Genomic DNA, 11,230 nt, shown 5'->3' with positions numbered 1-11,230 from the left:
ACCCAGGCTGGAGTGCAATGGCACAATCTTGGCTCACCGCAACATCCACCTCCTGGGTTCAGGCAATTCTCCTGCCTCAGCCTCCTGAGTAGCTGGGATTACAGGCATGTGCCACCATGCCCAGCTAATTTTTTTGTATTTTTAGTAGAGACGGCTATTCATACTCACTGTTGGTTGAACGGAAAATAATACTGACCTTGTGATAACCTTTCTGATCAATAGTTTAAACCCTGAGATCCATATTATTCTTAAATGTGATTGTAGTTATTTTCTTGAGAAAGTTCCTAGACATTAAATGTCTGGGCTAAAAGTATGCACAAAAGCTTCTACGCTGGTGTCCTTGATGTAGATTGGAAGACCAGGTGTCCGTGGGAAAGGTTTTTGTATGGAGAAGTGATAGAGGAGTCATTCAGAAGCTCTCCTCAGTTTGTCAGCAAGTGACTAAAGTCTCCGAGGCCTAGGTTTCTTAGCTTTAAAGCAGTATCTTCTCCCATCTCACAGCACTGTGAGGAGGATTTTTTTTTAATTTTGGAAAAGTGCTTTTGTAAAATGTAAAATCCCCTTTATACACACACACACACACACACACACTTTAAGTTCTGAGATACATGTGTAGAATGTGCAGGTTTGTTACATAGGTATCACATGCCATGGTGGTTTGCTGCACCCATCAACCCATCATCTACATTAGATATCTCTACTAATGCTATCCCTCCCTAACCCCCTACCTCCCAACAGGCCCCGGTGTGTGATGTTCCCCTTCCTGTGTCCATGTGTTCTCATTGTTCCACACCTATTTATGAGTGAGAACATGCAGTGTTTGGTTTTCTGTTCTTGTATCAGTTTGCTGAGAATGATGGTTTCCAGCTTCATCCACGTCCCTGCAAAGGACATGAACTCATCCTTTTATATGACTGTATAGTATTCCATGGTATATATGTGCCACATTTTCTTTTATTATTATTATTGTTATTATTTTTAAATTTATTTATTTAACTTTAGGTGCATACTATATCTGGCATTTCTCCCCATGTTATCCCTCCCAACCCTACCCTCCCTCCCTAACCCCCACTGTCTCTCCCCTACCCCCTACAACTGCCCTTAGTGTGTGATGCTCCTCTCCCTGAGTCCATGTGTGCTCATTGTTCAACACCCACCTATGAGGGAGAACATGCAGTATTTGGCTTTCTGTTCTTGTGTCAGTTTGCTGAGAATGATGGTTTCCAGATTCATCCAAGTCCCTGCAAAGGACACGAACTTATCATTTTTTATGGCTGCATAGTACTCCATGGTGTATATGTACCACATTTTCTTTGTCTAGTCTATCATTGATGGGCATTTGGGTTGGTTCCAGGTCTTTGCTATTATAAACAGTTTCTCTATGAACATACGTGTGCATGTGTCTTTATAATAGAATGGTTTATAGTTCTTTGGGTATATGCCCAGTAATGGGATTGCTGGGTCAAATGAAATTTCTATTTCTAGATCCTTGAGAAATCACCACACTGTCTTCCACAGTGGTTGAACTAATTTACACTCTCATCAACTGTGTAAGAGTGTTCCTATTTCCCCACATCCTCCCCAGCATCTATTGTCTCCAGATTTTTTAATGATTGCCATTCTAACTGGTGTGAGATGGTATCTCAATGTGGTTTTGATTTGCATTTCTCTAATGACCAATGATGATGAGCATTTTTTCATATGTTTGTTGGCCTCATATATGTCTTCTTTTGAAAAGTGTCTGTTCATATCCTTCGTCCACTTTTGAATGGAGTTGTTTGTTTTTTTCTTGTATATCTGTTTTAGTTCTTTGTAGATTCTGGTTATTAGCCCTTTGTCAGATGGGTAGATTGCAAAAATTTTTTCCCATTCTGTTGGTTGCCAATTCGCTCTAATGATGGTTTCTTTTGCTGTACAGAAGCTCTGAATTTTAATTACATCCCATTTGTCTATCTTGGCTTTTATTGCCATGCTTTTGGTGTTTTAGTTATGAAGTCCTTGCCTATGCCTATGTCCTTGATGGTTTTGCCTACGTTTTCTCCTAGTATTTTTATGGTGTTAGGTTTTATGTTTAAATCTTTAATCCATCTGGAGTTAATTTTAGTGTTAGGTGACAGGTAGGGGTCCAGTTTCTGCTTTCTGCACATTGCTAGCCAGTTTCCCCAACACCTTTTATTAAACATGGAGTTCTTTCCCCATTGCTTGTTTTTGCCGGGTTTGTCAAAGATGAGATAGTTGTAGATGTGTGGTGTTTCTTCTGTGGCCTCTGTTCTGTTCCATTGGTCTATGTCTCTGTTTTGGTGCCAGTACCATGCTGTTTTGATTACTGTTGCCTTGTAGTATAGTTTGAAGTCCGGCAGTGTGATGCCTCCGGCTTTGTTCTTTTTGCTGAGGATTGTCTAGGCTATGTGGGCTCTCTTGTGATTCCATCTGAAGTTTAAAGTGGTTTTTTCCAGTTCTGTGAAGAAGGTCATTGGTAGCTTGATGGGGATAGTGTTTAATTTATATGCCACATTTTCTTTATCCAGTCTATCGTTGATTGGCATTTGGGTTGGTTCCAAGTCTTTGCTATTGTGAGCAGTGCTGCAATAAATATATGTGTGCATGTATCTTTATAGTAGGAATGATTTATAATTCTTTGGGTATATACCCAGTAATAGGATGGCAGAGTTAAATGATATTTCTGGTTCTAGATCCTTGAGGAATTGCCACACTGTCTTCCACAATGTTTGAACTAATTTATACTCCCACCAACAGTGTGAAAGCATTCCTATTTTTCCACATCCTCTCTAGCATCTGTTGTTTCCTGACTTTTTAATGATCACCATTCTAACTGGCGTGAGATGCTATTGCATTGTGGTTTTGATTTGCATTTCTCTAATGACCAGTGATGATGAGCTTTTTCATATGTTTGTTGGCCACATAAATGTCTTCTTTTGAGAAGTGTCTGTTCATATCCCTCACCCACTTTTTGATGGAGTTGTTTTTTTGCTTGTAAGTTTGTTTAAGCTCTTTGTAGATTCTGGATATTAGCCCTTTGTCAGATGAATAGATGGCAGAAATTTCTCCCATTCTATATAGGCCGCCTTTTCACTCTGATGATAGTTTCTTTTGCTGTGCAGAAGCTCTTTAGTTGAATTAGATCCCATTTGTCAATTTTGCAATTTTGGCTTTTGTTGCCATTGCTTTCCTTTTTCTTTTCTTTTTTTTTTTTTTTTTTTTAAATTCAGTCTTTCTCTTGTCACCTGGCTAGAGTGCAGTGGCATGATCTCAGCTCACTGCAGCCTCCACCTCTCGGGTTCAAGTGATTCTCCTGCTTCAGCCTCCCAAGTAGCTGTGACTACAGGCATGTGCCATAACACCCAGCTAATTTTTGTATTTTTAGTAGAGACGGGGTTTCACCATGTTGGCCAGGATGTTCTTAATCTCTTGACCTCATGAGCCACCCACCTCGGCCTCCCAAAGTGCTGGGATAACAGGCGTGAGTCACAGCACCCGGCCGCTTTTTTTTTTTTTATGAAATGTAAAATACAATTCTGCTCTGTGATTTATATTTCCACCCTATTTATTTTATTGACTTTTCATTAGTCTCTCAAAGATGATACTCTGTTTTTCTTTATTAAAAGAAATGTTTGGGCCAGGCATAGTGGCTCATGCCTATAATCCCAGCACTTTGGGAGGCTAAGACCAACGGATGGCTTGAGGTTACAAGTTCGAGACCAGTTTGGCAACCCAGCGAAACCCAGTCTGTACTAAAAAGACAAAAATTAGCCAGGCCTCATGGTGCAGACCTGTAATCCTAGCCATTCAGGAGGCCGAGGCAGGAGAATCTCTTGAACCAGGGAGATGGAGGTTGTAGTGAGCCGAGATTATACCACTGTACTCCAGCCTGGGCAACAAAATGAGACTCCATCACTCTGTCAAAAAAAAAAAAAAAAAAAAATGGTAGGAGGAATGATTGTGTTCTGTTGTTGGAAAAAAAGCCAAATGGAGTGAGAGTTTAGAGCATGACTTTGAATGAGACCTGTATTTCAGTTTCAGTCCTACCCCTTCCCTGTATGGCCTTAAGGCAAGTCACTCTACCTGTCCAAATTTGTTTCATCATTTGTAAAGTAAGGGTGGTAGTAATAGTTAACTCTCTCTTAAATGTGGTAAAAACATTAAGTGCTTAGAGCAGGGTCCCCTCCCCCCACCTCACTGGTCCTTGCCCTGTTAGGAACCAGGCTGCACAGCAGGAGGTGAGGGTGGGCAGGCGAGCAAGTGAAGCTTCATCTGTATTTAGATACTCCCCCTCACTCGCATTACTGCCTGAGCGCCACCTCCTGTCAGATCAGTGGCGGCATTAGACTCTCATAGGAGCGCGAACCCTATTGTGAACTGTGCATGCGAGGGATCTGGGCTGCACACTCCTTATAAGAATCTAATGCCTAATGATCTGTCATTGTCTCCCATCACCCTCAGGTGGGACTGTCTAGTTGCAGGAAAACAAGCTCAGGGCTCCCACTGATTCTATTAATACATTATGGTGAGTTGTATAATTATTTCATTATATATTACAATGTAATAATATAAGGTGCACAATAAATGTAATGTGCCTGAATCATACTGAAACCACACACCCCCAAACCTGTCCATGGAAAAATTGTTTTCCACAAATCTCATCCCTGTTGCCAAAAAGATTGGGGACCAAAAAGAGTATTCAATTAATGTTAGCCAAACAGTAAGCAAGTGAATTTTCTGACCCTGGCAGATATGCTGCTTGAATATTTGCTGTCTGAATTATTGGAGAGTACCAAGTGACCTTGGAAAAGTCACTTGATCTTTCTGAGTTCCAGTAAAATGAAGATAGTACACACCTCCCAGCGTTGTTTTGAGGCTAAAGTGAGATAATATGAAAGCATCTATATGACAATTTGCTCAACAAATAATTACGGAGTACATTCCGTGGGTTATAACAGTGAACAAAATAGACAATGGTTTTGGTATTCATGGCACTTATGCAGAACAGGAATAAATACTGATTTTCAGTCAGAGAAGCGGGGAAGTACCACATCACACAAGTTACAAAATTAGAATGCAGTTTCCCCTCTGATGAAGAGAGAAGTTTTATTCTCCACAAAATTAATGACACTTTCTAGTCACCAGCAGCTACAAGATTATGTCACTAGTACCAAGACAACTGGTAGCGGTTGATGACTGGCTATTTATAAGCCTGAGTATGAACTTAAAGCTGTCTTTCTGGAGCATGGGCCCAAGAATTGCCAGAATGTGCTGTGTGTCCTTGGTTACCCATTCTGCTGACTCCGGTAGGAACACATGTTAAATGACTTCTGGAATGTATTTCTAGTGATCAGAGCCCTGAGTGATAACCTAAAGGCTCTGGGGCACAGGTGGTTTTTTGGTTTGTTTTTTTGTTTTTTCTGTTTAATCCAGTTGAAGGTCATGTCTGGAAGAGGTATGGGAAATGAACAGATGGTTTTATACATACTATCAAATAAAAGTTAGCTTTTCTGGACCGTGTTTTATGGTACTGATATTTCAAGGTTCAGAAGTGCCCCTGGGAAGCTGTTGCCTCAGCTGGATTAGAAGTCTAGTAGATTAGGGGATACTTTGGAAAGATAAAGGCGGAGGCGGCAGGAGTAGTCCAGGACAGGCTTCACACCCTAATGCAGGTCTCGTACCTGTGAGGGGAGAAAGGGAGAAGGAAGGAGGAGCTGGGTAGGAAATGCCTCCGATTGCGGCACAGTTCTGAGAAAGCCAGTGACTAGCCCATGGTGCCCTCAGGCAAAAGTTGCCCAAGAGAAGGATCCCTTGCAGGGCTGGGATGGGCCACTACTATACCCCCAGTGCTAGGTCAGTAGCTGGGGAGAGGGCAGGGCCCTGGACAGGGTGTGGCTCAGCATAAAGACAGTGGTAGGTCTGAAGGGGCCAGCCTCCCACAGCTGGCCGTCACATGGAGAGAGAGCTAAATAGCATACTGAGAGCTGCAGACCCCAATTTGAATACCATTTTTGGGAACTGTGGCATATGAAGGTAGATCCTTAGGAATCCAATGTGCAAAAAACCCATATCTAGATATTCATTCAGTACTGATCACCTAGGTGCCAGGTACTGGGGATGCAACCCTGAGCATGATAGAAGGGGTCCTGCCTCGTGCAGTGTATAGTCTGCAAAGGCCGACACAGGGCACCATGGAAAAGCCCAGCAGGTATAGCCTCCTCTACACAGGTGGTTATCACATTCCTCTTATGAGGACAGGTACGCTTAGCTCTGCAGGCTTAGGAAAGCAGGTACAGAGCCCTTGAGGTAGGAAAGAGGGCCCAAGTGCCAGAGTGAAGGGAAAACTCCAGGGGACCAGATGGCATGGGATCAGGTTTAGAGCAGAGCAGGAGCCAAATTCGGCAAGGCTTCGTCAGTTATGGTGAGGCTTTTGGACTCTATTTAAATGTGACGGGAAGAGCGGAAAATGTCCTGAGCAAGGGCGCAGCGTGATCAGATTTACGTTCTGTGAAGAGCAGGCTCCCTGCTGTATGAGGATCATTTGGAAGGTAGCATGTGGTGTGCGTGGTGGTAGGAGACAGATGAGGAGTCATCTGTAATCACAGTAATCCAAGTGGAAGATGTTGGAAACTTGGAACCTGCTGATGGCTTCTGTGTATGGGATGAAAGAAAAAGAGGAATCAAAGATGCCTCTCAGGTCTCTGTTCTAATCAGCTGGGTAGATAGGCCATATACTGAGATGATAGAGAACATGGGAGAAGGAACAGATTTGAGAGGAATGCGCTAGGAAATTAAGAACTCAGTTTTGGATATAAGTTTGGGATGGCCATTGGCCAAATGGCAGTGTCAGGTACTTGTACTTGAAGCACATATGTCCAGAAGCATATGTGATTCTGGGAGGGAGGTTGGGCTAGGGATAATAAATTCCAGAGTTGTCAACATGTAGAAGGTATTTAAAGCTTTAGGGTTGTGATCACTTGGGAAAGGATTATAGATAGAAAACTGAGGGCTCAATACCAAACCCTGAGGAGCCCCTACATTGAGAGGTTAAGTAGAGGAATAGGAGGCAAGAAAGGAGAGAAGCAGCAGGGGAAGGGTGTTTCTGGGGGAGCACTCAGTTAAATGACCTTGAGGGGAGGGCAAGCGAGAGTTTTGTTGTGAAAAGCAACTGAGAGATGATTAATCACTAGAGGCAGAAGTGATCGCTGGAAGGGAATCCTACGTTTTCTCTTTTTTTTTTTTTTTTCTTTTTTGAGATGGAGTTTCGCTGTTGTTGCTCAGGCTGGAGTACAATGACGTGATCTCTGCTCACCGCAACTGACACCTCCTGGGTTCAAGCCATTCTGCCTCAGCCTCCCAAGTAGCTGGGATTACAGGTGTGCTCCACCATGCCTGGCTAATTTTCTATTTCTAATAGAGATGGGGTTCCTCCATGTTGGTCAGGCTGGTCTCAAACTCCTGACCCAGGTGATCTGCCCTCCTCAGCCTCCCAAAGTGCTGGGATTATAGGCAGAGATTCGTTTAAGAAAGAAGTTGTTGTAAAAAGAACATTTGGACTAATAATTTTCATCCTCTTTGCCAGGATTAGACTCAAAAAAAAGGAAGAACAAAAGCTATTCCCAGCCATGGGAATGGAGAAGGCCCAGGTTAGCAGGGCCTCCTTCTCAGTCAGGACGTTGAGTGACTGGGAGACAGGTTTTCTATCAGCATGTGGAAACCCTTGGAGGTTGGACCTGGGTGGTGTCACTTAGACATCTTCTGACCTAGATAGGAGGTAATGAATCCAAAGAATGCTGAATGATAATAGCCTTTGAGGAGTTCAATAAAAAAACCATTACAGTAGGAGGCAGAGGACTTCTGTCCCCTCAGTTAATGATGGCCACAGCTACAGGGAGGACAAGGTCAGCAGTTAGGGCTCAGGGACATTAAGACCAATGCTGAAACAAGTAACAATGTCTGTTTCTGGGTTATAGCCACACCATTTACTGCCAATTAAGGCATCCTGACTGTGGGGCAGAAAGGATAACTGGGTATTAGGAGCACAAAATGTCAGGAGCCAAAAATAAACTATTGTCATTTCTTTTGCAAGGGTTTCCCAAACTCTTGATTGCCTCTTGCAAGCAGATGACCTGGGAGCAAATGTCATGGCAGAATGATGGACTCCTAGCAAGGGCCAAAGCTTGCCCTGTGAAGACTGGAAAGAATATATGCTTGCCAGAGATTCGGTAACCTCACCAAGAAGACCTTAAACTGCAATTTAAGAGGGTGGAAAAATTGCTCAGGTGAAACTGTAAACCCTGTTACTTGTAAGAAAACCTGTGACACAAAGCAATTGGAGAATCTCTTAATTTGCATGCAAAAATAACAGGAGGAAAAAGTAAGGAATGTTATATCTGATTTCAAGTGTGAATATGAAGCAAAGGAACTTGAGATGTTAGTACCTGGAAGAAATCAGGATTTCCTAGATACCCCTGAAGCACAGGGCTCAGGACTAGAATGTGGAAGGCCTGAGAGAAAGGATAGCAGAGGAGCAGTGTATGTCCAAAATATTTGAAAGTACACAGAACCAGGAGCCTGCATGAAGAAGCGTGGTGGAGAATATTTGTATGGAGATGAGAGAGACTCAGGTGATTCTATCATGGGAGCAGTTTAAAACCAGGAACCACAAGCCACTACCACCCGTAGGCCATGTTTCCTAACCCCAGTCTCAAACTAAAACAGGCAAGTTGTAGTAAAAATGTTTTTCAGCTCCCTAGGCCTTTATTAGAATGTTCAGTCTGGTTAGAAAGTGCATTTGGCAAATTATTGACTTGACAATTTCATATCTGAGAAAATGAATGAAAAAAAATGAGGGTCTACTATCTAATTCTCACCAAGAAGGAAAATTGTATCATTGTAGAGTTTACAATTACATGTAAAGGATGTATTGTGACTAGTAAAAACGTGGTGTGAAAACTCAGAAAAGAGCCAAAGCTATACCCAGGTTCTAGCAGGGAGACCCTGGGTAATCAGGCAACACACTCCAAGGTAGAATGGAGTCAGGCACCAGGGTCCAGGAGACTTAACTTTAGTGAGATAGCTTGTGCAAAGTTGAGAAAATCATAGGTATGATTCCATGGCCAGAAACTAGAGGGAATATGGTGTAAGAGGAATGGAGCCCTAAAAAACAGTTCTGTCACACCATCACTTACAATCGTTGTGAGAAAGAAGTAGCTCAGGTACCTCGCAAGGCCTGGAATTGCATTGAGCTCTCCGACAGACGAGAGGCACTCACAGGGTACCTGAACAGCACCAGCTGCTAGGAATTGGATGGAAGGCCAACTCCTGAAAAGCTGAGGCTTTCAAATGTGTAATGGTCAATATAAGGAGAAGTTATATTTGGAGATTAAAAATTTTAAAGGGAGTAATGTAAAGACAACAGCTGACAAGAAATGAACAGAACACTGCAGTTGGGAGGGATTGGTAAAGAAAGACCCCAGAAATGCTGGGAACATCAGAAAAGACAGCTTTGTCAGCATCTGTTTTTCTGACCCAGAATAAGATATTCCTTTTAGATCTGCTGATCAAGATATAGACCTGAACTCTAAGCCAGCCCTGGTCTGTGAGGTTATTGCCCATTCAAGCCCAAGACTGAAAAGCTTTACTTACAGTATTTCAAATCTTGCTCAAGGTGTAGTCCTCCATGCTTTTCAAGGCTGTGTGTCCCATTGGGTAAGGCTGTGGTCTTCAGAGTGAGACAGCAGCATTAGAACTGCTTGGCCCGCCTGCCTGTTACAAATGTAGGTGCTGGTACCTCTCCCATTACCTACATCCCAAGCAATTTAGAACCTTCAGGAGGGCAGGAAGGGAGCTTCAGAAATCAGCATTTTCAATATATTCTTCAAGTGATTCTATCCAAAATTAGAATTTTAGAACCACTGAGCTAAGTCAAATAACACCTCTTGTTGCTCAGAGCTTCCATGAGTATATGGGCTTACAGCCTGAAAATCCCTTTTTATCAAAGCTTTGCTGCAATGTAACTCATGGGACAACAGACAAGATTTCCTACGGAAGTCAGGCCTTTAAAAAAAGAAAGGTTATACTTTTCTAATGGTTAGATTTGCAGTAATTCTCAACCCTGCATGTTAAAATCTCTTGGAGAACTTTTAAAAACACACATGCCCATGCCCCACCCCAGACCAATTAAATCAGGAACTCTGGAGTGGGGATGGGCATGATTGTTTGCTTGTTTGTTTGTTTTTGTCTTGTTGTAAGCTTTCCATGTGGTTCTGATGTGTGGCCCAGGTTGAGAACTACTGCTGTTTAAACTTTAGAAAAATAACGCTTTAAAAAAGGCTCTATTCCATGTGATACATCTTATCCTTTCACATCAACAAATAACTCCTACTTTCTATTTCTTCTTCATGAAAGGTGGTGTTCTCATTTCTCAAAATTAGAAAGGATGAAACAAACATGGTTAAAAGAGAACACAAAAATGTGTGTCTAGGCCCTAAAAATTTGCTTTTGGGGCACTGAAAAGATAGGCAGATAAAGTTGCATAGCCATAAGTCCTTAAAACTTATGATAAATGAGAGTGGCCAAAAGACAGGAATCAAGGAAATGTCAACCCAGTTGTCCAAAAGGTGACTCACGGACACTACCAGCTAATAAAATTGAATGTTTCCTGGGAAAAATTACACAATGATTATTTTAAAAGGTAATTTGTGAGATTTAAAAAGGAATCAGGAAAAGTAGACTGTGCCTGTTCGGGTACATTGAGGGGTGCTGGCAATGGAGTTTAACCCTACATGTGACAAAATCACTGCGAATATCCTCACATTATATGATGGATATGATGGAGAAATGTAGACTGCGTTGTTACTCAGTTTAGATGAATATACAGTTGCTTGAGCATCCACATTTAAACCTCATTGATAATGGAATGATGTTTAACCTGGAGAGAGAGATCTCTGGTCCTCTTTCTTGTTCTGATATTTTTTGAGACCTATAGTTGTGAACTTCTTTATCCTGGAAGTGAATTTTAATCTAAAGAATTTCATCCAAAGTGATGTTATACTCCAGCTTAGGAATGTACATGCACATATACACACACAGGAGACTTCAAAAATAAAACTTGATTTCTCAGTGTAAGCTCCATCAAGTTCAAGGCACTTTTGTGAGCAATGATACTGGCCATCATTTAGTCCATCCCTAAAGAACTGAGGGACCTGGGAATTTAACCAAGTCAATG

The 11,230-nt window shown here is 42.1% G+C and overlaps 1 protein-coding gene across 1 annotated transcript in view; it reads left to right on the top strand.

Moving 5' to 3' along the window:
- The window catches only part of ZNF706 (zinc finger protein 706), a 27,392-nt gene extending 18,232 nt beyond the window's left edge, over window positions 1–9,160 (top strand). Inside the window, exon 4 of the mRNA XM_017528894.2 lies at window positions 8,090–9,160. The gene's annotated coding sequence lies outside the window, so the exon portion shown is untranslated. The remainder of the gene's footprint in view (window positions 1–8,089) is intronic.
- Window positions 9,161–11,230: the final 2,070 nt, after the last annotated feature.

The sequence above is a fragment of the Cebus imitator genome, unplaced genomic scaffold, assembly GCF_001604975.1.
Source record: "Cebus imitator isolate Cc_AM_T3 unplaced genomic scaffold, Cebus_imitator-1.0 Scaffold56, whole genome shotgun sequence".
Classification (NCBI taxonomy): domain Eukaryota; kingdom Metazoa; phylum Chordata; class Mammalia; order Primates; family Cebidae; genus Cebus; species Cebus imitator.
This window is presented reverse-complemented; position numbering and strand designations above follow the sequence as displayed.